General features: G+C 40.5%; 1 protein-coding gene across 1 annotated transcript in view; it reads left to right on the forward strand.

Moving 5' to 3' along the window:
* Positions 1-10,308: 10,308 nt before the first annotated feature.
* ADGRF2 (adhesion G protein-coupled receptor F2) overlaps positions 10,309-22,240 on the forward strand; it is a 40,920-nt gene continuing 28,988 nt past the window's right edge. Inside the window, exon 1 of the mRNA XM_032340208.1 lies at positions 10,309-10,645. The gene's annotated coding sequence lies outside the window, so the exon portion shown is untranslated. The remainder of the gene's footprint in view (positions 10,646-22,240) is intronic.

Below are 22,240 nucleotides of genomic sequence, written 5' to 3' on the forward strand. Positions count from 1 at the left end.
CCAGCTGAGTTAATGGTTTGAAGATATTTAATGCTTTAAATACATGTAGCCAGAGCCAGAGTATAAATTGTACCAATTTATACTCCCTACTTCTCTCTTCACAAGGCTTACATCAGTCTGCATGGGCTCCAGGTAAGCTGAGCCTCCGTTCCTGGTTTACCCTGGGTGATAAATCTATGGTAGCCATAGCAATAGATGACACTAATACAAATCCATTAATACCCACCCACGGTGAGGCAGAAAGAAGAAAGTGAGACTAGAGAAGACCTAATGAGAGGGACGCCTGGGTGGCTCAGTCAGTTAAGTGTCTGCCTTTGGCTCAGGTCATGATCTGGAGTCCTGGGATTGAGAACCGTGTGGAGCCCTTCATGGGGTCCTTGCATGCAGGGTTCCCTGCTCAGCAGGGAGTCTACTTCTCCCTCACCCTTTGCTCTTCCCCACTGGTTACTCTCTCTTTCTCTTACTTAAATAAATAAAACCTTAAAAAAAAAAAAAAGACCTAATGAGAGAATAATAGAGAGTAGTAAGCTAATACTCTGCTCTACTCACCCCTCCTTCTGACCCTCGTGCATTGTTCCACATGAGGCTCTTCCATCTCAGGAGAGCTTTTCTCTTATGAGGATGAATTCTTTATCATGAGACAGTGAATTCCTAAGGCTAACAGTCTTCTAGAAAACTTTCTGTTCTTCTAGACCCTTGTGAAGACAGATTAAATTCACAAGCTTTGATGCCTGATATTTAGAGCACATCCCAGTGTGATCTGTATTTGCTTTTCTAGTTTTTCCTTCTGTTTCACTCATGCCCCACAAGGCACATATGCTCTGAGCTATACAACGCCAGTAAAGTGACGGGAGAATTAGTGATAGTAATGGTAGTAGGAATGGTAGTAAAGATAGCTAATGCTCATAAGGCCTTAGAATGTGCCAGGTACCCTTGGAAGACATTTTAAACGGATTAACTCTGACAGTCCTTTGAGGAGGGTAATATCAAATCCCGTATTTGGCTGCATGTAAACACACACACACACACACACACACCCCCCAAAACCACAGTACAGTGTATTTTTTTCTTATAATGTCATAAAGCAGGAGGCAGTCAGCCCAGCACTTGTGTAAATTGCTCAAAGAAGGTATTGAGAACCACAACTTCCTCCATTTCTGTTCTGCCATCCTTAGCATATGGTTTTCATTCTTGATTTTACAGAAAAGGTATTGCATCTGAATCCCAGATAGATGGTGAGAATGCCTTCTTTCATATGCCTGCAGAATCTGCTCCCCTGACTTCCCTTTCTTTTAATGGGAAAAAATAGGACCTTTTCCAAAAGCCTCCCCCAGTGACTTCAAATAACATCTCATTGACCAGAGCTTGGTCACATCCAGCTCTAGTTGCAAGGGTCTCTTGGAATGCATGCATTTTAACCGAGCCCATCACAACTCTGAAAAAGATCAGACAGAACTTGTTAAAAAAGGAAAACGGTATAAATATTGGATGAACAAGCAGTTGTTGGCCACATCCCCATCTACAGATGAGCAAACTGAGGAAAGGAGCGATTATAACTGGCCGGGTTTTCATAGCTGGTGGGTGATGGATTAGGCATAAATGTGCCTTTTAGAGAACCAAACTCTGGTGCAGTGGTTTGAGGATCCCTCCACAGTTATTTTGGTTCAGAAGAATGCGCTCATGCACAAACTTGATTTTCCTATAGGTTTAAGGGTTTGATGTGTCTTTACAGCCTTTTTTAATAGTTACTGTTTGAGGACCCCCTAGACACCTCTATGGCACTAAAATGAATTAATAAGAACTAAAACTCTCTCTTACAAAAAGTTTTGCAAGACAGGATCTACAGACAAGGCAAGGAGGGAAGTCTAGGTTACATGTCAGTATTTTTACTCACTACTGAGGAATTTGTTTCTACTCTTGGACTAGGAGATAGGAATCAAGATCTGGTTTCTAACCTGGCCTTGTTTTCCCCATCTCGGGGAGCTTAAGTAGATTTTATCACATCTTTGGATCTTCCTTCAAATGAAAAATTAGAAAACTTGAATTTGAAGGGCTGTTCAAACTCTCCCATTATATGCATTTAAAAAGTGGTATGTTTAGCATTACCCCTTTTTGCCCTTATGGCCACCTGTATGAACTGTTGGTTGTGACCCTTCTTTAGGGTCAATCTTGTTTAATCTGAGGGAGGACTTCCATAGTCAACAAGTCAGCAATGTTTTCCCACGAGTCCAGCAGCTCCTGAGAAGTTAAGGAAGTGGGTGCTTCTGGAAGACGTCCCCTGAGACCTGGACCCGTAGGATCCCAGGCAAGGACAGCAGCATCCACGCTGAATGAAGGCATTGGGAGATGCATCTGGAAGTGAACCAGGACTGGAGCTGCCAGTAAATATTAACACAGGAAATCAGCCGAAAGGACCAGTCCTTTAAAAAGGAAAACAAGGAAGTGGCTTGAGGTGAATTGATGAATACAATGAAAAGGAAACATGTCCCTGCTGGGACTCATTCGCCATCCTAATTCCTTCCAGCAACCAGACTCTTCTAGTTAGAGGCAGCAATGGCTGATTTTCTGGTAGATGATAAGGCTGGAAGAGAAGGATAAGAGGATCTCCGGATGATCCAATTTGAGCGTACAAAACTCTTTAGTGATTAAAATGGGAAACGAGGTTCTCAAACACATAAACGGTGGAGTTGAAGAAACTTGAGGGGGTGGGCAAAGAAGAGGGAATGAAATTAAAATTGATGGCGCATTGTAAAACTTGACATAAGCTTTCCTGATGGCTGAGAATTCAAACCAACGTTCTTTCCTGTGTTAAACAATATTGGAACTGAACATTCTTTCCTGTCCCACTGTGAAGTAACACACACACAAATAAGCAAAAATAGCTTAGGTGCTTGCTCTTCAGGAAATATTTACCCCTGGAAAATAAGTTCTGTTCCACAGAGAACAGCTTATTATCGACCACAGCAGCTTGTTCATCAAGACATGCTGGAGACCTGTGCTGGGTTGTTCCCATCCCGTGGAGTCTTCGTGTTGTAGACCGGCCAATCCCAACCAATTCTCCGATTTTCAAGGCTTGAAAACTCTACGAATATCCTCCCCTGACTTCTGTCTTCAGAAACCAGCTAAGTCTGCCAAGGTGGTGTTCTCTTACTACATACAACACATCTAACGGACTCAACTTTGTTTGATCAGTAAATTGTTTGGGTTGTCATTTGGGTCATTGACCTGTCAAGAGTGAACTGTTGTTCTTATGTATGAAACACAAGTTGTATTGTGTCAGATATGAGGTTACTATATCATACCAGATGGCCTTTAAATGTTGTGTATTGGGTTAAATGTCAAGATTTCTTTGGCTTCTTCCAAGAAGGTCTTAGTAATCCTTGACTTTTGTTCACCCTTGGAAATCTGAAGAGCTCACAGAAACCGTATTTCCCGTGTTAGTCCTGTGGCAACTCTCACCCTCCTCCCTTCTTCTTTCTGCTCTACCCCCAGAAGGCAGAAGAAGGTGACCGGAGATGATAGAATTTGAACCAGTGTTTTTTCGAGGATGAGTAATTGTGGATATTCAATGCATTAACAACCAAACATTTACTGTGCGTGTACAGCTCTGATTTTCCTGTGGAAGTGGGAGATAAGCAGACAACATCCAAATAAATAAATATGTAGATAATTATAGCTTGGAATAAATGAACTGAGTGGAAACAAATGGTACCACAATTCAGGTTGATGGGGTAGGCGGGCAGATGGATGGGGGTCCCTATTTAGAGAGAATGGTCAAAGAAGATTTTCCTGAGAGAGATCCTGGAGCTAAGACCCGAGAGAGGAGTAAGGCAGGACTGAGGTAAAGCAGGAGAGGGTCCTAAGGACACAAGGTTTAAGGAGGCTGTCACTCTCAGTCAAATGCAGGTTTGTTACCTCCCTGAGTGGGAACCTTCTTAAGGTTTTCTCCCAGGTGCTTCTCCTTCTTCATCCTAGTCTACTTGGCATGCTAGAGAGGAGAAATAGCCAGTCCCATGAAGAATGGTGTGTGTGTGTGTGTGTGTGTGTGTGTGTGTGTGTGTGTGTGTTGAAGAAGACAGTGGGGCAAGTGAGCGCAGCAAAGGAGACATGGAATATTGGTCCTAGGCAGAAGAAACAGGGTATGCAATGGCTGGAGTGAAAGCAGCTTAGTATGTTTCTGGAACTTTTCTATCTCTGGGTCCTTATGTCTAGATCAGAGAGGACTGGAGGAAGAGAGGCCCACACTGGGATTGGAGAAGCAGACATATCTCAGGCCAGCCAGGCCTTGCAGGGTGCATGAGGAGCACGAACTTTATTCTAAGTGCAATGAAAGTAAGTTTAAATCAGTGGTTTGAAGAGAGCAAATGATATGATCGAATATATGTTTGAGGAGACTTTTGAAAGAGAGATTTGAAGGGCAAGTGTAATATCAGGGAGATGACGTGAAATTGTTTGTATTAGTGTAGCCAAGGGGAAAAGATGTCCTGGACTGGCTGGAGATAGAAAGAAATGGACGGATTTGAGATGTATTTTGAGGAAAAAATGATAGGACTTGCTAACACATGAATGTGGAGCTGAGTAGAAACATGGCCACAGACCAAGTCTATGGAAGTAGATGAGCTATACTCCAGGAAGGACAGAGGTAGGGTGGGTGGGGAAGAGAAAGTGAGTCAAGGGATGAGGAGAGAGGACTTGGGAAACTTAGAAGTCAGTAGAGAAGAGACCAGAGAGGAAATAGCAAGGTGAGGAACACATAGATTTAAGTAAGGGGTATTTCAGCAACCCAAATGTCCGTTGGTAGATGAACAGATAAACATGTGGTATATATACACAATGGAATATTACTCAGCCCTAAAAAGGAACAACATTCTGACAGAAGCTACAACATGGATAACCCATGAGGATATTATGCTGAGTGAAGTAAGCCAGTCACAAAAAGACAAATAATGTATGATTCCACAATATGTGAGATATCCAGAGAACCAAACTCATAGAAACAGAGAGTAGAAGGGTGGTTACCAGTGGCTGGGGAGAGGGAGAAATGGGGTGTTAAGTTTTAGGTTTGCAAGATGAAAATTTTCTAGAGATCTATTGCACAAAAATGTGAATAGACTTAACACTATTGAATGTTAAAAATGGTTAAGATCATAAATTTTATTTATTCATTTATTTTTTAAGATTATGTTTATTTGTCAGAGAGAGAGAGAGAGACAGAGAGAGCACAAGCAGGGGGAGCGGCGGGCAGAGGGAGAAGGAGGCTTCTCGCTGAGCAAGGAGCTAGATACAGGGCTTGATCCTAGGACCCCAGGATCATGGCCTGAGCCGAAGGCAGACACTTAACCAACTGAGCCACTCATGCATCCCTGAGTTTTATATATATTTGTATTTACCAAAATAATAAGTTTTAAAAGGTGTTTCAAAAAAGGGAGAAGTGGTCAACTGAGTTGAGTGCTGCCAGGAGATCAAGTGCGAAGAGAACAGAGTTGATTGGTTGATTTATTAAGATGGAGAACATCGGTGACCTTTCTACATTGGCTGCAGTGGTGTGAGGAGAAAACTGAAGTGGGGGGAGACCAAAAGGTTAGGAAATGGAGACCTTCTTAGAATAGGGTTAGCTGGGAAGGACGACCTGGGTCAGAGTCAGTAGGAACACAGGGAACAAAGCAGGGTTGTTGTTTTGTTTTAGGATGATACTTGAACATATTTGAGCATTAATGGGATTACCCATTATGGAAGAAAAGATTGATGAGGCAGGAAATGGGAAATCTAAAGGAATGTCATCCTTGAAAAAGCCTGAGGAGAAGGGATAGAACTCCTGGGAAAGGACATGTTTTGACAGGACAGACACTTCCTCTAACATAGCAAGAGGGAAGGAGGAGAAAGTGGGAACGTGTGTGGGGTGGAGGTGAGAAGCGGATAGAGTTCTCATCTGATGGCTTCTATTTTCTCTATAAAATGTTAAGTAAGGATGGTAACATGAGGGGTGGGGAGAAGTTAAACAGTGGTTTGAAGAGAGCAAATGTCATTAGTCATCCAGGACTGTGGATAAAAGGACTTGCCAGTGAATCACAGCAGGATTAACCAACTGTATGGAGGGGCTTTGGAATTCTATATTTATTATTTTAAAGTAAAACTACCATTTTAATATTTTATCTATTATAAAATGCACCTCTGGAATTGAGATATATTCTCGTATTGTTCTGTGGGATTGTATAAGGTTTCGGGACATGAGAGACTCCATTTTGAAGCTCCATTTTCCTTTCGCACCAATGAGCTCTTAAGCTGGGCAACAACAGAAATCGTTTCAAAAGCAGTTGCTCATGAACTTTCAACAAAGCAACTGACATTCTGATCAAATGACAACAGTGAAGTTAATTAATACATTCCAGGGACAGTTTTGTTTGATAGCACCAATAAATTAATCAATGAGGTAGTAATCGAAAGTAGCTCAACTGGTCAGCACCAAATTAGCAACTTTTTTTTCCCTCTTTTCTTCTTTGTGTAACTTGTGGAACTACCCTATCCCTCTTTTTCAGAAAAACCTCAGGGTTTTCCCTATACAAGTGGGACACTTTTCTGGTAACTCTGGAATCTGTGCTCTCCCAAATTTAATTCTGAGACTCCAAATAAATATTTTATTCTTTGTCGGTTTTGCCTCCTTTTCTTGGCTGCCAGTCTCAGAGTCTTATATCATTGTTTAGAGATTAATTGTCTGCTTATTTTTTTTTCATAGTGGGCCATAAAACAAGGGGAATATAATCAATGGGGTCTTTGAGTCAGTGACATATGGCACCTTTATCCCTGCAGGTCCATCGGTTTGTGTGCCGACATGGAGAAGGCATTTCTTTCCGGGTTGGGTTACAAAGACAAGATGAGTAGGTAACAGCTCAACCATAGCTGTCAATCCCAAAGAAGCCAAATGAGCCCACTCAGGGAATAATGTCACTGCAACAAGACTGTGAGCCCTGCTTCCTGAGGGGCTCTGCTCTTCATTACTAGAAGTATTTAATCTGAAGTTTGGTCTATAAGTCTAATTTCTAAGATATTTTTCCAGGTAAGACTTTATTGTAAAATTCTCTTGTAAACTGAACTAGCCTAAAACAACAGTCCAGGGCCGCCTGGGTAGCTCGGTAGGTTGAGCGTCTAACTCTTGATGTAAGCTCAGTTCAGGATCTCAGGGTTGTGGGATCAAACCCTACGTCTGGCTCCTAGCTCAGAGTGGAGTCTGCTTCTCTCCTTCTCCCTGTCCCTCTCCCTCTGCTTCTACCCCTGCTCTTTCTCTCTCTCTTTCTCTAAAATAAATAAATAAATATAATTTTAAAACACACACACGCACAAACACACACACACACAAAACAACAGTCTAGACTTCTTTTACCAAGGTGTCCAATATAGGATGTTCGGCAATTGTATCCTAAGTGGAGGGTCGTTATCCAAGAGAGGTCCAGAAAACATATGTCTCTATTCATTAAATATTTGTTAATTATCTGCTGTATCTCAAGCAGTCTGTTTTGGGGGGAATAAAAATAAATAAAATCTGGGTTTCTGATCTAAAGGAGCTCACAGTCTGCTGTAAGAGACAGAAAAGAGACAGAGTTGTTACTGGAGATATTTATTCATGCAATCACTTGGGTAACAGATTTTTGATCTCCTACCAAGTGGCAGGCACCATTCTAGCTTCTAGAAATATAGCAGTGATAAAACTGACAAGGTTCTTGCCCCCAAGGTCCTTAGCTTCTAGTGGGGGAAGACAATAACCCAATAGTGTTCTAATAAGCACGATAATTTTGAGTAGTGGCATATATTAGAAAAATAAATGGTACTTAAGATAGGGGTAAGGAGTATCAACTAAATTACTTTGGTTGTGAGTAATAGAAAACCTAACAATGGCATAAGGAGACTTAATTATTTTAAAAAGCCAGATGTTATTGATTTCAGTAATTTAGTGGCATCATTAAGGACAAAGGCTTTTTCTATCCATTTTTTCCTCCATATTGGAATTTTCCTCAGCCTTATGGTTGCAAGATGGCTGCCATAGCTGCAGACATTACATCTTCTTATGGTTCCGAAAGGCAGAGGAAGAAAGAGGTGGAGAAAAGGAGAGAGGATAACTTCCTCTCCCTCCCTAGACTAACACCTTCATTGTACCAGGAGAAAATTCTTCCTAGAACTCTCTCATCTTCCAGTGGACTTTCCCTTAAAATTCACTGAACACAGTCACCTGGCCACATTTAATTCAGTGACCAGAAAAGAAGACCTGTATTGCCACAACCTGTTCAAAATAGTTATGAATCATCAAATGTAAATTTGGGACAAGACAGAAGACAGAATGACCTTGGGCGGGAAATAATGACTGCCAGAACAGGGAATATTTCTCTGAGGAGATGACGTGTGAACTGAAACCTACATGGTGTGGTGGCACTGCTCTTGTGCATCACGGACCATGGTGTGCGAAGCAGGGAACTGGGCAGGGGTGGTTGGTCACGGAAGGTCCAGCAGTGCAGGAAACACCTGAGGACTAGAGTGAGTCAGCCAGGCAAAGCTGTGGGTGGGGATGGGTGGAGGCCTCTCAGGTTGTAGAAGAGGCCAGTGGGATGGAAAAGGGATGTAAACCAATTTGTAAACTAGAGCAAGATGAACGAGACGGGCTAGGTTGCAACCCTGGTGAAGATGACTTCAGAGGGGAAGATTCAGATTCCAACATGGCAAAATTAGTGGTAAGTATGTGTGTGCAAAAGGAAGGGTACTCAGTTTCACCTCAGTCTTTGGAGGAGATTCTGTGAAGAAAGAACCCATGGGGTTGAATCCTGGCCGAGGACAAGGAGTTAGCCAGCAACCAGAGTTGGGAAAGTTGATCTAGGCATGGAGCACAGCTCACATGGAGGCTTGGACACTTGAGATAACATGACGAAAACACTCAGTAAGGCATTACCAGTGTGTAATGTTGGGGGGTGTGAGTCAGGGCGTGATGGGTGAGGAGGCTGAAGGCATGCTTGTGAGCTTTGCTTTATTTAGTGTAGACCAGTACTTACTTACCTTTTACAAAGTTGAGAGTCCCAGGTAAGAATAGTCAAGTTGGTTTTCTCATGGTGCAGTGGGAGGTTGGCCTTGGATGATCTTCAAGAACACTAACAGCTTTTACATTCCTGGTCTCTAGTAGGTGCTCAGTAAAAGTTTACTGAACAAATGAACTATGAACAAGCTTCATTTTTTCCTGCTGCTTAAAGTTTGATCATCCCTACAAATGGCTGTGGCCTGGCCCAGCCCTGCAGGCTCCATGAAGTGGCCCTGACCACCAGCCTCCATCCACTTATTCTTGCATTGGACTAACTGCTTCAGTTCTTCACAAAGGAGGCCTTGTCCATTTTCATATGTATGTTTCTTCTCTTTCTAACTAGAGTGTGAGCCCTGAGACATCAGGGTCATATTTCATGTAAGAAAATATATCTACCACTATATGGTGCATTGAACACATCATATTTATACAACAAAAATACTGAATTTCCTCATTTGATGGATGGACTTGGTTGAATTTCAGCCTCAAAGGCAATTCTCAAATTTCTTGCCACTCCTTAGAAGATCAAGAACTATCTAAGCAAAAGAGATTGAAAGAGTGTTGGGATTAAAAATAAGGGGTGTCTCTCACAAGGTTGTAAGAACTTCCTAGTGAGGGTTTTGAAGAATGCCGCTCTATAAATAATTGTAAGTGTGGTGTTTGAAGCATGAGCATTTTGGGAGAACTAGAAAGTCCATGAATGCTTTAAAAAAAATTAGAAAAGAGTTTTGAGTGTTTCAAAGTTAGAAAAATACATCACTGCCCATGTTGTCTTCCAAGAGTCTTGATCCTTGTGTCAGTCAGTAGAGGCTGGGTTATGCAGAGGTAACAAATAGCTCCCAAATTCCAGGGACTAAGGAGTAATTTTTGGCTCATACCCATCACAGGTCAGCAAGGCCCTCTGCTTCTTACAGTCATTTGGAGACCCAGGCTACCATTTTGAATTGCTGGCCACCATGGCAGAACAGCTTGCATGACCCCACCCACCCACAGAGAGGTTAGGAATTGCACTGCTACCTCATGCCTGGATGTAGGGACTGCCGGGGGCAACCAGAGACCCAGACTATCATAATCCCAGTGACCCACAAGCCAGCCAAAGACAGAGCTGCAGGCACAGATACTTGTCTTTTCCATAATACCCCGTTTTCAGGTGTAGGCAGATTCATAAGGATGTTCAAAGGCACGGCCGCTATCATGGATCCCGCGCCACCACTGTAGTCTTGGCTCCCTTGCCAGAAAGGGAAGCCTTTGCTTTTTGTGAGAGTCTGTGTGTGGATCACCTCGTATGTGACTCACCCATTCTCCGGCACCGGGCCCCTCCCACTGCAGGAGCTACTCCCACGCAGGGCTTGTCTGTTGGGCTGCAGGGCTCCTGTCTGCGGGGCTGGCTGCTGCCACCGGGGCCAGGCCCAGCCTGGATGCCTCAGCTTGAGAATCCGCCATTTGGGGCTACGTTGGCTACTCAGAGCTGCAGGAGTCCAGACTGCTGATTTGTCGCAAGATACCATGAAGGAAAGCCACTGACACCTGCTTCTTTAGCTGCCAGAGAGTGGGACGTGTGTGCCAGTGACTTTCTGTCGGCTAGCCACAGTGAGTACTCCCACATCCTCCTTCTCCTTCCGGTGACTTCTTTTGGAGAGGAATTTCAGAGATGAGCAACCTATTATGATTCTCCAGTTGTGAGGCTTTGTAATTTAGGGTTTCATTAATAAAATACACAGTGAATAAGTAACAAAAAAGAATTTGGTTCTTCGGAGGCACTTTATGTAATGCAATAAGCTCTTTAGCCTGGTATGAAAATATTTTGTTTTTATTACCCTCTGCTTCTCTGATCCCATCCAGATATCAGAGTCCAGGAAATTGGAATCTTTAAAGAAATTACTATTTTTTCTGATAAACTAAAAACGATTAAGTTCTGATGACCTAAAAATGATTTTTTCTGATGACCTAAAAATAATAAAGCAAATACAGAATGGAATTAACTGTTTTTTAATCATTATTTCCCCTCGTCAGCCTTTGTAATGTTTTATCTATAATTTAGACTTTTATTAGTAGGCATCATCATTTTAAAGTCTCCCTGAAAACAGAGGAATATGTTTATACCTTCACAAAAAAAAAGTCCTGCAGTTCCAACAACTAACTTATGGCATTAAGAGTTTGATCCTGAACCTTATTTTCTTCAGATCAGACTTTCTCAGGGGGAAGGTAGCCTTTGGGGAGATTTCGCTCAGTTCATAAGCTTCTCTGCATTTTGCCTGTCTTCGCAGAGGGGAGAGGGTGCCCAAATGCCTGTGTTTGGCATTGACTTTAACAGCATTCCTTGAAATACTGCTGTGGTGGATGCTTGGCTCTTCTTCCTTTTCCTAAAGGATTCGGAACCGCTATTTCTTGAGTGTAAATTTTGAGAGTTTAGTTTTGCTTAAAAACTTTTATCCTGGGGCGCCCGAGTGGCTCATTTGGTGAAGCAGCTAGCTGCCTTTGGCTCGATACCCAGGGTCATGGGATCAAGCCCCTTGGGCTGTGCTCAGCAGGGAGCCTGCTTCTCCCTCTCTTTCCCTGCTCATGTTCTCTGTCACATAATAAATAATTAATAAATAAATAAATAAATAAATAAATCTTTAAAAAACCTTTTATTGTTTAAATTTTGAATTCTTGAATTTGAATTTTGACAAAGTGCGTTTTTCCCCTTCTACAGGAAACTCACAGACAAAAGAGTGAGGCTTGATTTATCTCACATTATCTTTGGTTTACTGTATTCAATTTCCTTTTTCCGAGTTCATTTCTATTCTTTGAGTTTGGAAACATCAACTTATTTGTAGCTCAGAGAAATGATTTCAAGTACTTTGTCGGGCAAATAATTAGACTTAGAAGACGGCAAAACATTAAGTGGGGCTCCTGGGTGGCTCAGTACTTAAGTGTCTGCCTCCAGCTCAGGTCATAATCCCAGAGTCCTGGGATTGAGCCCTGCATCGAGCCCGGAATTGAGCCCCGTATCAGGCTCCCGGCTCTGCGGGAAGCCTGCTTCTCTGTCTCCCACTCCCCCTGCTTGTGTTCCTTCTTTCTTGCTGCCTTTCTCTCTGTCAAATAAATAAATATCTAAAAAAAAAAAAATTAGAAAGTTAAAAAAAAAAAAGAAAGAAAGACTGCAAAATGCACACTTTATGCCTGTAGGGCTTGTATCCTAAAAGGGCACTAGCCCAAGTTCTGTTCTGACTGTATTTGCATGATATAGAGTTACAGCATCATTGTCTTTTTGCAAAATGAATGAAAATTTGTAAATAGAATCCAGGATTCTTATTCAAAGATATTGAGATCAGGGGACATCATGGAGCCTGGTGACTGCTTGGTCTTTCTAAAATTAGACCTGGGCGCGGGGGCACGGGGTCGGGGGTGGACCTGGTTTGTCCTGGTTCTGGGCCATAATGGGTTGCAGTGTCTACGGAGAAAATTATTTCCGAATATGTCTGAAAAAATAATAGAACCGACTAAAAGTCAGTCTCCCTTTTATTATCAGCATGTTGCAGTGATTCTAACCCACCTCACTGATAAAATACTTAGTTCTCACCCCTGGGGCAGAGCACTCCCACTGCCACCAGCCCTTCCTGACTTGGTACTCTGCATTATGCAAGATTGGACTTAATTCACTAGTGGAAAAACAATCTGCTTTAGAACACAGTGGCTATTGCCACAAAACCATAGTTGAGCATGTGGTCTAATTATCTTCAATCTCATTATCTTGGGTATTCATGGCTTCTGTGTGCTATTTTAAAAAATGTGTTTCTCTTAACATATTCTTCTCAAGCCTTCTGTGTGTCTTTTATTTTTTATTTATTTTTAAAATTATTTATTTATGTGACAGACAGAGATCACAAGTAGGCAGAGAGGCAGGCAGAGAGAGAGGAGGAAGCAGGCTCCCTGCTGAGCAGAGAGCCTGATGAGGGGCTCAATCCCAGGACCCTGGGATCATGACCCGAGCCGAAGGCAGAGGCTTTAACCCACTGAGCCACCCAGGCGCCCCCTTCTGTGTGTTTTTAAAAACGTGTATTTCTCTTAATGTAATCATAATCTCACAAGCCAATAGACTCTGGTTTTATTTCCAGTTAGGGGTGGGTCTGTAGAATCACACCATCTTTGAGTATTGTTCTTGAATCTCTTGATTGCAATGAACACGATTCCAAATCACACTACTTTAAGTCCCAATTGTGACTTTATTAGAAAGATTCTAGGGTATCTCACAGAACCCAGGGCATGAAATAGAGGGTTCTAAATAGAGCATCCCCAGGACTTCTTTTTAAAAAGTCATTTTCCTTCTTGGTCTATCTGTTCCATTTTGCACTGTCCTTCTTTTTGTAGTTGAGTTCTTCTCAGTTACATATCACTGGGGGTTGGTCTCAATTCTGTGTATTAGTATCACCTGGAAAGTTTTTAAAAACTCATTCATCCCTGAATGTTAACAATTAATGCGATCTAGGTGAAAGGGTGTGTAGGTGTTCACTGTACCATTCTTTCAGCTTTTCAGTAGTCCCCAAATTATTCAAAATAAAATAAAAAGATTTTGGAGAAATATTAGTGTCTGACCCTTACTGCCAGAGATTCTGCTTCAGCGGGTCTACACTGGCGTCCAGACATTGGCAAGTTTTTTCAAACTCCTTTGGGAACAAAGTCAGAAATGATTGCCATGGGCTGCTCTCTTTGTCTGCTTCTCGAGAAGAGAGTGAGCGCCCCTTCTTCTCTTCTATGGAAGTTTGACAATCCCTGGGGTGAGGACTGGTTGGGACCATCTTTAAAACGGCTTCACGCACAGTAAACACGAGAGATGTAAGCAATTTCCAGACCAAATGGGTGCTGTGGGGGCCGGCTAGGTAAAAGTATTAAAAATAATAATTATAATAGGTGTCCAGTGTATTCTTCCAAAGAAATGCAAATTGAGCTCTGAACAGTTAAATTCGAGAACATCTGGCTGTTGAGAAGTTAAAGTCTTTATTTCCTATCATAGCTATTTTTCTTAAAAAGTTTTTATTTATTTATTTTTTTAAATTTACTTGGGAGGGGAATGCAGGGGTAGAGAGAGAGGAAAAGAGAGAGTCTCAAGCAGACTCTGTGCTGAGCATGGAGCCTGATGTGGGGTTTGATCTCAAAACAAAAACCAGGACTCAGATGCTTAACCAGATGAGCAACCCAGGTGCTCCCCATTAGAGCTATTTTTCAAATTATGTCTTTGTTTTTAAAGAATGGAATGATGGGGAATTTTACTGTTCTTTTGAAAGTTCTGTATAGCAAAATACAAATTAAATCTATTTAACAACAAAACAAAACTCTGTCCGTATCAAAGCAGGCCTTGTAAGTTGTTATGCGTTAAATAATGTATTTGAATAAATACCATGAATGAAGGTCCCTTCTAGAAATAATGTTCTAGTTGCAGCAAGTATACATTTTCACGTTTCCATGAAGAAATTCTCTAAATCGGTTAGCAGCTTGAGTCACACCTCCCGCCACAGCTGTCTTGCAAGAAATTCCATCTCAGTCTTGTCTTCGAAGGGGCTTTCTCTTGAAGGGTCCGGCGAGAATTCTGAGAATCTGAAGCAGTCTCAAATTGTCTTGCAGCTGAAAGAGCATGGTGCTATCACTCCTGTGTGAACTTCCAGGTACAGACCTTTTGTGATGGTCCCTGGTGCTGTGGCTCTCAAATCTGAGTCCTCCATGCCCCCGAGTCACCCATGGGAGGTCCTCTTGTCTCCAGGGGCATTGGGTTGTTGCTGACCAGGGAGTCTGTGTTCTGGGGATGATGGGGCGGGTGATCAGTGAAGGAAAGCAGGAGATGCACTGAGCTAGCACAAAATGGCTGAATTGTGCCATGTTTCCAGTTTGTCCCCAAAAGAAGACTGGGCTTCCTGTAGCAAGAACTGGACTTCAGGGGAGAGCAAGGCTCTGTGATTCTGAAGGAATCAGAGCAGGAAGAGAGAGGAGGAAGAGCAGATGAAGACAGAGGAAAAGTTCTCCATGCCCCTGGGAGGCTGCAGAGACTAGCTCTAATCCAGGTAGTTTTTGACCATTGAGAAAATAATCAGTGTGATCTCTGTGGACCTGACTGCCAGGGAAGAGAGCAGGGCACAGATGTTTCAGTGTGGGCAATGTGGGGCTGAGCACTGAGTCCCAAAGATGGGCAGTGCTTGTTCCCCTTGGCAGAAGCTAACAGGGTTGGAGGCTTATCTTATAGCATGCTTCTCTTCTGATGCTAGGATATCATCCCTGGGGAGAAAAGAAGAGGAAAAGAAGGAGCAAATCTTGAATTGACCAAAAGAGACCGAGTTTAAACTGAAAATCAATGCGTTTACCCTGTAGGGGAAAATTTCCATTATTGGCTCAAATAGGGTTCCAGTGCTGATTAAATTCAGTTCTAGTGCAAAACACAGTTACATCTGTGCCAACCTAGTTTCACGACTGCTCAATGTGTACCGCTACCCGTGAGCATCTCGGTCTTTGTGTACTCGTCCTAAATACTTTCAGTACCGACTTTTCCTAGTGGATTTATCCGGAAGTTCTTGCTTCCCTTCGAAATGCTGGCTGTGCCTGAGTTCTCTGCCTCATTCACCTAGGCCCGCCATATCTTGGTTTTCTTTGCCTGCTGTCCTTTTCCTGGGATCTCATCCGTGAAAGCTATTTCGAAATTTATTTGATGCTCAAGTCTCTTCTGCCCAAGGACTGGATTATAAACAAATCCCACTTTGAATAGAAACACCGATGTCTTGACACTTTACTCATTCATTGAGTCATCCCAAATGAGAATAAAATAAGAATATTTTTAGGCATTCAAAGATGAAAAAAGTTGGCCACTCAGAGATCTTCATGAAAAGAAGTCTAAAAAGACATATTCCAGCAAGAAGTAAAGTGAAAAGAAAAGGCATGTCATGCAAGAAAGCATGTAAAATGTTAGGAACCGAAAGAGGAAGGACTTTTTTCCTAAACATAGAACTGAACCAGGATGGAAATATCTTTTCAGGTTTAGGACTTAAACAACTTCTTGTTTTCATACTTGTTTTTTTATTTTTATTTTTTATTTTTGAAGAGCTACTTAAGGACATTTTCTCTTTCTGTTTCTATTAGAAAATAATTATTCATGAATCTTCTGTACATATGAGTTGTGAATAATTATGTTCAAATATAGGTAACATACAGAGAGTATCAAGGGTCAAATGTGAGGCACCTAAAGACCACCAACAAATTCTGAAACTTTTTCATCAGAAGTAACTATTTTCAACATGAAATAGCAATCTGAAACTCCAACTTGTGATCTGGTTAAAAACATCTCTGGTTGAATGAGTATGCATATTTTAATGTAAGATTTAAGGGGCTGAGCCAAGAAATCCCCATTTTTAATCCCTCCACTGCCAGGCTGATGAGTAGGGGTAAGGGCGCTCTTTAAAATTTCTCACTTTAATATTCTCCTTCTGTGACAAGAAAGTGGAATTATTTCTCATCCATGAACATAATCATGAAGATTTATACTATATAAAATTCAAATTTAATACTTTTATAGACATCCACAGTTCAGAAATCATCCTTAGGTGATGAGACTGCATTTTAATCTTCTAACAGTTACTTTATGACGATTAATTATTATGCATTTTTATGGTGGGCTTGTTCATTTCTGCGTCTTCACTCATGTAGGTGTGAGAGTTCAGGGAGGCTTTTGCAGAAGCACAGAGCATTCTGGCTCCATGTGTTCCACAGCCATGAGACCAGCAGGATTTTATTGAAAAAAAAAAAAGTGCTGAAGTCTATGGAAAGCTGATAGATGATAGAAGTAGCAGAAAATTTGCGTTGATGGAAATGCATCAATCCTGAGACAAATTTTTCCCTATAAGTACTATCTAAATATTTAGCCCAGTTATCTTTCTTATTTTGCTTCTCTTATACTTCCTTTCAATTGATGTCATCAAAACTCCCTCAGGTGCTTGCTTAGTCTGGAAACATCATGTTTTTCTCTGCTACATTTTCCACATATGCTTTCTTCCCTAAATTTTGCTTACTCTTCTAAACTAATTTTTGATAGTATTCACATCTTCGCTGCTTCTTCTTGCTCTTTTAGTCATCGGGTCTTTTGAAATCCACCCAAATGCCATTGTCATGGTTCACTTTTCACAATTGTTCACTTGGATTAAAGTATGGTCTCTCCACTGGCTTCTTTGCCCTCACTTCTGCCTTCTCTCCTATCTCTACGCTTTTGGTAGAATAATTTTCCTTAAATGAAATCTGATCCTGTCACTAAAGGATCTGATGGCTCCTCATTGTCCATGGAAGAATTCCATTGCTTTCCTGGGGCACATAACCCACCTCACTTGGGCATCAACACGGTTTTAGCTGATGATCTCCATGTATTGTTTTCCCAGCGCACACCTGATACTCCGACATTGTGATCTTCCCAGTCATCCTGAACCCTTGACATAATTCCTGCTTCAGACCTGCTGTTTCCCTGCCTGGAATACTGTTCTTCCTTGCCTCTTGCAAGTTCCACACCAAAAGTCACTTGTTTGGGATGGTCCCCCAAATTCCCACAGGGAGCGTTTATGACATCTTGACATAGTTTATGACTTTTGCCATAAAGTATATTTTGTATACCTCAAGGGGAATACTTATGACATTAAATTCTACCATTTATATTTTCTGTCTTCCTTAATTATACCTTAGATTCCTGAAGACCTTGTCTCCTTTGTCTTCATAACTGTCTCTGGAACATAAGTTGTACTTCCATGATACTGGCCCAAGATAAATGTTTTCTGAATGAATGAATGAAGAAATGAGACTCAGAGAAATTAATATCTTGTCAAATTTCATAAAATGAATCATGACAAAATTGGAGGAAGAAAATTGATCTTTTGACTTTTAACTTATTTTGTACTCCTTCTGCCACAATGCTAAAAAGTTGATTTTTTCCAATTATAAATCTAATTATTGGTAGAAAATATATCCTAGATGTATCTCTATACATACTCTGTATATAGAGAAAGGGGAATATATGGAAAATTTGTCTTTTTTTTTTTTTTGTAGTTGCTAATACTTTGGTATCTTCCAGAGTTTTATTTATGTTTCTTTAAAAAAAAAAATAAGATTTAGAAATTAGGAAAACCTTGGTAAAGATGAAAGTAACAAATCATCCACATGCCCATCTCCAGAAATATGTGCTATTAATATGTTGCTATATTTGGTTCCAGTGTAGTCACTCCCTCCTTTTTAAACCATTCCTTTGTTTTAGTAGACATAATATATGCTTATGGTAAAATAATTCAAAGAGAGCAGAAAATTTAAAGGATAAAAGTTTAAGAAACAATGCCCAATTCTGATACCAGAAAAAGTCATTGTTAATGATTAAATAGTATTCCAGATATTTTTTGTGCATATATGTTGATTTATAAGGACAGATAGGTTGATGCATAGATATAAAGAAAAGCAGAAATCAATATAAGTACAAAGAGGTGATTATACTATATTTGCTATTTTTAAGTGAAAGTTATTAAATTTAGTTTTATTTAAATTAAATACACAAAAAAAGAAGCATGTAAAACCCAAGAGATTTTTGAACTTCTTTCTCCCCTTACAATAATATCTGGAGATATTATTTTCTAGAAGATGTTTCTAATGTTTAAAAGAAGAATTATGAAATTTATTGAGATTGGAGGTAGTAATTAAAAAAAATTCCTGTTAATTTTAGGCAGTGTGGATTTATTCCTTTCTAGGAGGATAAGATTTTTGCACCCTCATAGTTCCTTTTAGCTTTCTTCCACTTCTTAATTTTTGACAGCTATGTTGTACTTTTATTTTGATCTTTTCTCCCTCTAAATTTCAGGGAAATGCTCTTGTATTGCAACACTTTTTTTTTTCTTCTAATCTTTAGTTACATTTTAAGTATGTTCATTTTTAGGTCTTTGTTTGGATTTGTTCTTGTTGTGGGTTATCTTTGTCTTCCATTTCCAGTACTTCTTTCTATTTGCAGTTCTTCTTTTCTTTTCAGCATTCTGCTTGATTTTCTCAGGTATTATATTGATACTTTACTTTTTATCATTCCTCTTTTGTTGAAGTTTCATGAATTTTCTTTTGAAAGAGAAAATGTGCAAGTGGGCGGAGGGTTATTTCAGAGGGAGGGGCAGAGGGAGAGGGAGAGAGTCCCAAGCAGGCTCTGTGCCCAGCCCTTAGACCGACACAAGGCTCCTTCTCAGGACTCTGAGATCATGACCTAAGGTGAAATCAAGAGTCAGATCCCCAACATGCTAAGCCAGGTGCCCCCATGAATTTCTTGATATTTTGATTTGGGTTTTTTTTAACTTACTCAGTTATTTTATCATTTCTTTCTGAAGCTGATGTGTAATAGAAAATTATAGCTTAAACTGATTGCGCATGTTTGTGTGTGTGTGTGTGTGTGTGAGAGAGAGAGAGAGAAAGAGAGATCTCATCGGTCAGTCACAATTACTCTTCTCCATATACAATGTTTTGCCAACATCCAATTTGAAAATGTCTCTGATTAAAATAGGAGAAATAGGGTGCCTGGGTGGCTCAGTTGTTAAGCGTCTGCTTTAGGCTTAACATGGTCATGGTCCCAGGGTCCTGGGATTGAGCCCCTCCTCTGGCTCCCTGCTCTGTAGGGAGTCTGCTTCTCCCTCTCCTGCTGCTTGTGTTCCCTCTCTTGCTGTCTCTCTCTCTGACAAATAAATAAAATAAAATTTTGAAAAAAAAAACACCCAAAAACCAAAAAACAGGAGAAATAAAAGGATTCTCACGTTTTTCCTCTCTCTATGTTTCTGGGTACTAATGAGATTATGAGATTTCTGAAGTGGTATTTTTTCTCCCCTACTCTAGTTTGGCTAAATTGGGAAGAGAAAAGAAAGTTCTACTCCTTTTCAACAATTTCCACTTCTTTAAGAGTTTTTGAAGTTGTTCCCTAAAATTCCACCCCTTTTCTCATTTTCTTGCAATTAGTGAAGATTTGCTTTTTTTCAATATTATATTAGTGTTGGGAGAAACAGTCTATGATTCATTTCCAATCAAGCATCTTAAGTGTGAAATCCCACCAGTGTTTTTCTATAGATGTGCATATTATTAAGAGAGCATCTTATTGACTAATTTCCCATTAGTATTACATAATGTTATAATTATAATATTTAGTATACTAAATATATATAAACATATAACATTTAGTATACTAAATATTTATAAATATATAACATATAGTATACTAAAAATATATAAATATATAACATTTAGTATACTAATATATAAATATATATTTATATAATTCTATATACTAATATATTATCAAATCTCTTCATGGGTGTTTTTAATGTCTATATAGATTTATCATAATTTTATATAGATTTATCATAATTTCCTATTCCCTTCATTATTGTTTGACATTTCTACTGTTTCCATACTCTTTTTCCACTGCTGTATATACAAATTTGCCATCAGCAAATTTGCATATCATGCTGTTTTCCTATATAAGTTATTTCTATACGATAGATAGAAATGTTGCAATGCTATAATAATTTGGATTTACCAGGTTTTTTCAGCATTCTCTTCCAAATTTTGTACACTTTTTATAATCTCTTTAACTTGTCCTGGAACCTTCTGACTGTCAGATAAATTCTCTCCTGCGTTTTATGGTGACTCATGAGGAAGCTGATTCTCGGGGCACACCTATACCAAAGGCCTGACACAGATGCCCTCTGCACACATCCATCCCTGTTTACTATTTACCTTTCAGGTGTGAGTAATCACCCATCACTTAGCACGGCTTGAAACTGGCAAGCATTAGGAGGAAGGCAGCCAGTTCCAAAAGAGGTTTCGAGAACTCGGCCAAGGTTCAGGGAAACCAATGGAAGTGATGTAAAGTTTAAAAAACTGGGCTTTTGGAGAAAACTGAGGACTCATCTATCCTTGTAGGTAGGTAGCTCTGTGAGTGTGGCTGGGGACAAGGAGAGCATCCTTGTTTCCTAGAATCTGGCCCACTGACCTGGGTCAGTGCCTTTATTTCCTACAGTGGCAGAAGTTACTTCTAGAAAATCCCTTTTTAAATGTACAGTTACCTGGGATGACTAAATCACAAAACCATTTGTATACATTTTCAGTCACTGTGAGGCAGCTTATATTTTTTATTTTTTATTTTTATTTGACAGGGAGAGATCACAAGTAGGCAGAGAGGCAGGCAGAGAGAGAGAGAGAGAGAGAGAGAGAGAGAGGAGGAAGCAGGCTCCCTGCTGAGCAGAGAGCCCGATGCGGGGCTTGATTCCAGGACCCTGAGATCATGACCTGAGCCAAAGGCAGAGGCTTAACCCACTGAGCCACCCAGGTGCCCTTTTTAAAGTATTTATTTATTTACTTATTATGAGGTAGCTTATCTTATTGTTAACTGTTCTGTCTTGTCAAACGAATTCTGAAGGAATAAGACCTAGGAAAGGAGTCCCTTGAAGTGGGAAAGGTTGCTTCACAGTGAGGATTCTGGAGCTAAAAGTGAGACCTGATCATCTGGGTGCAGCAGGGGACATGACCTAGGGGAAAGGACAAAGGAATTCTGAAGGAAATTCTACTCAGTTTGTAAATTTCTTCAAGGTTATTTAAACTTAGATCTCTCTTATCTATCTATCTACCTATTCTCCCCGCCCCCCACACCCCCAGAGATGGTGATCAGCCTTTCAGCCTTTTTACATCTTCAGGCCAAGAAGGAGGATGGGACAGAATGATGTATTTAAAAGAACCTGCCTAGCTCATAAAATTTTATGATGTCAAGATGAAAGTTACGTGAACTGTTCTGAAAGAATCTACCCCATACAAGGATCAGCTCTTTCTATCAAAAAAGCAATAAGACCAAAAAAAAAAAAAAAAAAAAAAACCCATAGACCTGGGCTCAATCCTAAATATGTCTCTTAGCATACCTGGAGGTTCAGCAGGGTCAACTTTTAGCCCCTTACATCCTGGAAGTCACTTCAGTCTCACAGAACTACTTGATGGCATTAAGAGTTAATGCGGATAGTGCCAGACACAGAGTAGACAATAACTATGTATTTTATTCTCTTCGTCCCTTCCACGATGTCTGCATTTAGGCGGGAGGGATGGGGTTGGTGATTGACTAGAAGCAAAACAGTGGGATGGGTAAATGACAGACACAAAGGGACCAACCCACCCCTGAGATCATCC

This window comes from Mustela erminea, chromosome 4 (assembly GCF_009829155.1).
Source record: "Mustela erminea isolate mMusErm1 chromosome 4, mMusErm1.Pri, whole genome shotgun sequence".
In the NCBI taxonomy this organism is placed as follows: Eukaryota; Metazoa; Chordata; class Mammalia; order Carnivora; family Mustelidae; genus Mustela; species Mustela erminea.